Raw genomic sequence first — 6,052 nt, 5'->3', positions numbered from 1 at the left:
TGGGATCATTTCTGAGTGGAACACACCGGTGACTCGAGGTGATAAGGGGCCGTCCATAAATGACGTCACGCGATTTTGAAATATTTTTTATCCCCCCCCCCCCATCGTCACACGGCGTCACAAAAAGTCAGACCCCCCCCCCTCAAATATGACGTCACAAAGTTCTGCCCCCTCCCTAAAAATAAAACATGCTTCAAATCGCTTTAAACTATTGTCATTGTAGTGCGTATTTAATGTGGCGCTGCACTCTGATGTAGGAGAAACGTATTAAAAAGTCTATTTAATTAAGTAGAACGTGTTGTCTATATTTATTTAAAGTTGCGCATTTTGATGTGACTTCACATTTCTCACCCCCCCCCCCCTCGTCACACATCGTCACAAATGTCTGCCCCCCCCCTCCCCCCCCTCCAAGGTGCGTGACGTCATTCATGGACGGCCCCTAACGACGCACCGTACGACCTATGCAGGTCAACCGTGCTGATGGTAACACTGTAAAAAAAATCTGTCATTTTTAAACACTATGTGACATAATTTTTGTTCCTGTGAAGTAAGTGTTATATCCTAATTGCTTATGCCTCAAAAGTACAGAAAATGGCTACTCCCCACAAACTTTGCTTTTGTGACCAGGACAGTGATATTTTGAAATGTACCTATTTTCAATGAGAAAACGTGTGCATTTGCGTCATTCCTTCACATAAAGTCCTGGTCACAAACGCAACGTTTCTGTGGAATAATAGCTTCTGCGGAATAATAGCCATTTTATGTACTTTTTAGGCATAAGCAATAAAGACACTTCCTACCTAGGGACAAAAGTCGTGTTACATCGTGTAGTGATTCTGATACGCGTTGCAATTCAGCCATTCGTCAATAGGCGTCACCAGTGAGCAGAGTGGCGCTTGCAGTGGTTCACTCTCGTGACTCATAGTGGCAAGCACGTGTTTGTATCATGGGTGGAAAAAACCCGATTTTTCCAGCGGCAGGCATCGGGTTTTTTCTTTAATGCAATTAAACCCGATTTCGGGGAATTAAAACCTGGTTCAATGAATACGAAACTCTGATCCAAGGCTTAAGCTGCTTCCTCGTCGGTGCTGCTATCGTACTCGGGGGGCCGTCGGGCACGGGGTAGTCGTAGAATGCGGCGGGCAGGTTGGTCTTGATGAACACGAGCTTCTCCACAATCGTGGGCGCCGCCAGTGAGTTCCTTAGCTTGGAATGGATGAAGCCCATCGTTGAGAAGTGCGGTTCTGAAATTAGAACCAAACAGGACCCTGCGGGGTGGGCTGGTAGGAACGAATAACCAAAGAATATAGACATAATGTATTATGACACTGTTTAGCCAGGAAAGCCCCACTGAGTCTAAAGGTTTTTTGTAGGGTCCTGCCAAGTGTTTGCAGTAGGGGGCGATGTTGCTACACCTAATCGGACGATCCGAAGGGAGATTTTGAGGCCTAGTTCTAGGCTTTAGGCCTAGCTGTAGGCTTTAGGGCGCTGTGACTTAATTTCTAATTTAAATATTTTCATTATTAATGTATAATTTAAATGTTTTAATTATTAATGTAAAAGCTTTAAATGTAAATGTTTCTATTTTAAAACATCAGGGAATGTAACATTGTTAAACATTAACTCCCTTTCACACACGCGGGGGTACGATACGAAGGGAGACTTTGAGGCCTAGTTCTAGGCTTTAGGCCTAGCTGTAGGCTTTAGGGCGCTGTGAGTTTTTTTATTTAATTTAAAAGTTTTAATTAAAAGCTATCTCAGGGAATTGTAAGGGAATGTTACACGTGTTTAGCCAGGAAAGCCTCACAGAGTCTAAAGGTTTTTGTAGGGTCATGCCAAGTGTTTTCAGTAGGGGGCGATGTTGCTACACTTAATCGGACATCGGACGGACGGACGGACGAAATAATCTATTGTAGGCTGGTCCACTTCGTTCCTACCAGTATTTAACTGGATTTCTCCCAATCTCCAGTGATCGGGTTTAATATTAAAAGACAATTAAACCCCATTGTAAAAAAACCCGACTGTGCCACCCTTGGTTTGTATGCTCTTCCCCTGTCAGGCACGGGCTTTCCTCTGGATCTCCGCTTTCCTCTCAATTATACGAAGCAATTAAAACACGCAGTAATTGGTATTGGCCAAACATAACAAATGCAATAAAAAAAATTCCCGCAAGTTATGCAACTGGGATTCCACTAAGCATCGCCTCCCATCCTGCGAAAAACACTCAGTAGGGACCCTCCTGAAAAAAGGTCTTGAGACTCCGTGAGGCTTTCTTGAGAAAACATGCAAACGAGACTCATCCTGGTTTCTTGAGTTATCGCCACCTGGTTGAACAAAATTAACTGGAAATGTGATGATACTCCACTCCAGGCTTCTTTGCACCCTTCAACTTGTATCCCATTGCCGTTTTCAATGTCCATGTGTCTGCTCCACAGGTCACTACAGATAATATGCACTGATTATTGAAGGTGGATGGGATAGAAAAAAAAGGAATTTATTTAGAACTACATTTTGTGTTTAGTTTCTTGTTCTTCCCCCCGCATCTCAGATTAGCGCGGTTGGCTACGTACTGTGTGAAAGAAGTTCAACGTACATACATCTATTACACTGTGTAACAATTATTTTTTTGTTCCTGGGTAGGAAGTGTTATTTCCTAATTGCTTATGCCTCACAAGTACAGAAAATGGCTATCATTCCCCACAAACTTTGCTTTTGTGACCAGGACAGTGATATTTTGAAATGTACATATTTTAAATGAGATAACGGGCGAATTTGTGTCTTTTCGTTCATATAAAGTCAGAAAAAAACAACATGAATCAAAATTTACATGTATGTATAACCCTAATTGCTGCATAACTTGACGTGCTTTGTTAGTTCATCAAATGGTGTCCTGATGCCACAATCATTCGTGCGGAGAGCAATCACGAGATTAGTCGAGTGTTTGGTGGACGCGCGTTACACGTTTTGCGAACTTCGTGGCCGAAGCCACTTCCCTATAACGACCCAACATCGCCACACGTGCCGTGGTTCAAAACAGCTGATTAGGCGCTGTGTGTTGTTATGTGTGTGTACAGTGTTGATGGGGAGCGGTGGTGTAGCGGTAAGCGCGCTGCACTGCGAGTTTTAAACCCGCTCACGGCCAAGACCAAGTGACGATCATCTATGAACTGGTCCTGGGCCTCCCCTAGGTCGACTCGGCCTCAAATGTGTACCTGGTGCGGTGTGTAAACATCGGCGCTAGGGAGACAAAGGCGGCCGGGTGTGGTGCTGGCCACCCACCTCCTTGTGTCCCGTGCCGGCCTTCACAGGTGCTTGGTGACAGCACTTGCCCCAAAAGTCTGTTCAGGCTATAAGAATCTCTCATGATAGCCAGATGATCTGGCTATCATGAGAGATTCGTTCATTCGTTCATGAGGCGATCCACATATACAAACACAGAGACAATTTCAACTGAGAAGATGGATTCTGGCTTAGCAATCATTGGAAGGACGTAATAAACCATTTCGGATCTTAACTGATTGTGTTCACGTTTACGGTGACTTTCAGACCGCGTTCCACTCACTGGCATTGTATTCTCCGCAGGGAATGGATTCTTTGCTCCGCTGCAAGTTTCCCCCCCACGACTCACCCATTGACACGACGGTCAATGGTACAGTGTATAATAACAAATAGTATAACATTTATATGCTTAATACAATGTACAAAGTAATATATAGTATCGTAATTGTATAGTAAACATATAGCAGTGTGATACACATTAGGGTGGGTAGAATAATACATAGTGTTATATTAAAATGTATAAGGTGGTTTATAGCAATACAGTATGTAATTTAATGTTGGGTTTGTCTATGGCAGTATATAGTACGGTGTATGCTCGTGTGATGTAAGAGAATAAAGTTTAGATGGAAGCATATTATATAATTTTTACGACGTAGAATTGTAATGTATTACTTGCTGTGAGTAACTCAGCTTATTGTAGAGTATAGTAAGTACACTGATGGTGCTATGCAGTTTATACTTTAGTTTTTTATGTAGTTTATACTTTAGTTTTCTACGTGGTTGTTTAGTAACTGCAGCTACATACTATTAACATTCATTTCCTTCGTTAATACTACTCCCTGCACCCTCCCTTGGTGCTGCTGATCCTGCATAATGCATGGGCATAATATGACTTTGAAACCCCCCCGCCCACCTCCTACGCATTTCCCATGAATATGCTAAATTCCTCTTGATATGCACATTCTTTTTGTTAAGGCGCTCTTTTTCCACCTCCAACCCAGCTTATATATAAGCTCCTAGCTTGGCAGTGTCTCATTCTTCACCTGAAGACGGCTGCTTGCGTTGTAGCCGAAACGTCGTGAGAATAATTTTATTTTATTATGTTTTATTTTTATTATTTTATTACTTCCCTTCTACGTGACTTTACCGAAAGAACCAAGAAGATAAATCACCTTTGTTGTGGTAGTGTACCATTACCCTGACTTTATTTCCAGCCTGCATGCACTTTTCCCCATCACGAGCTTCTCACGAGTTACAGAAAGTGTTGGAATTGATAAGAACGCACGGTGTTTAACTCGCGAGGGAGGGGTCGCGCGTATGTTGTAAAACCTATATGGGTGCCTGTCTGTTTCTGATCAATATGTTACTTCGGTGACTGAATTACCACAACCGCTGTTCTTCTGGTGGGCACCAGAGGGCAGTGCATCAACATTCACAGTTGCCCGACACAGCAGGGACACGATGCTGCAACCCGTCCATGCTCCCTCTCCGTCTTCATCAACTCGCACTGACCAGCGTGGTGAAGTATGGTCAATAGTTTTTTTCCCTCCAGGGAGGCCGTCATTCGGCAGTGGATTCGGCACATGTCGATGTAAACCCGCCACGTACGATCTCTTATCAGACGGCCCCAGCCATCGTGACCAACAGGAGGCGGTATGAGGCCGTCTGATGAAATATTTTTCTTTTTTAAAGCCATTGGCTTTAGCCTTTCGCCTTCCCTGCAAAAATACAGGAGGTGTTAAGATGTCGAAGCGCCACATCGAGACCTATTAAAAGGCGTCGAGTCCACATCAATCACACATCATGCTGACAAACATGCCTGGCAATGCACGCATCGCCTCTGAAAGAGATTGGCCTGCACCAGAGAGACGGTGCCCTTCACGGCCTCGTCTCGTCACCAGCGTTAGGCCAGAGGACAACGACAAAAGGCGAACGGCACGAAGTCAATGCACTATAGCAAAAGCGTGTTGTACAACAAGTGCGGTGTGTGGCGAATGCAGACTTGATGGTGCCTTGTGATGGGTGCCTATTTGATGCGTAAACACTTTGACAGCACCTGCATTCCTGGCGGATAGTGCAGAGTCTACAGTTTTTCATGATCTTGATGCTGGCAATTTTTTTTTAAACAAACGGGTCTCGTAGCTTGTCTGTACGTATGTATGTTGAACTTCTTTCGCACCGTACGTAGCAAACCGTGCTAATTGAAGGTGCGGGGGAAATGAACAACACTGGCCTTCTGGACACGGCCTGGGTGGTAACGGCCAGCTGGGTGACCTCTGATCGGCTGTTAAATCTTTGGCGTATCGCTTAACGTTTAAATGCACACACATACACACAAAACCCAACACACTGCGTTTCACCTTTGGTGGCAGGGCTGTGTGCCAATGTGTGGCCTGCCAACTAAGGAATTGCATTTGAACAAACAAAAAAACCTATTCGGCCCTCAGTAAGGAAAATATGTTTCCCATTCCCATGATGACGAACCAGCTATGCGTCACGACAGTCGGAGAGTCAATGAATCAATTTACTGACACAGACAGACGAGGAGACACGCGTATAGACAGACACACGAATAGACAGAAAGGCAGGCATAGGCCGATCAATTGATTTAGAAAGACAGAGACGCGGATAGACATACAATCAGCACGAAGCCAATACATCAATTGGTTAACATTGACAGCCATTCGGACAGTCAGACTAAGGCCAATCCATGAATTGGTTCACAGAGACCAGGGGTCGGCAGCCTGAAACTTTGGAGCCGGATGTGGTTCTT

This window comes from Lethenteron reissneri, chromosome 41, assembly GCF_015708825.2.
Source record: "Lethenteron reissneri isolate LAM-NWPU_2019-01 chromosome 41, ASM1570882v1, whole genome shotgun sequence".
Lineage (NCBI taxonomy): Eukaryota > Metazoa > Chordata > Hyperoartia > Petromyzontiformes > Petromyzontidae > Lethenteron > Lethenteron reissneri.
Note: the sequence above shows the minus strand (reverse complement) of the source record.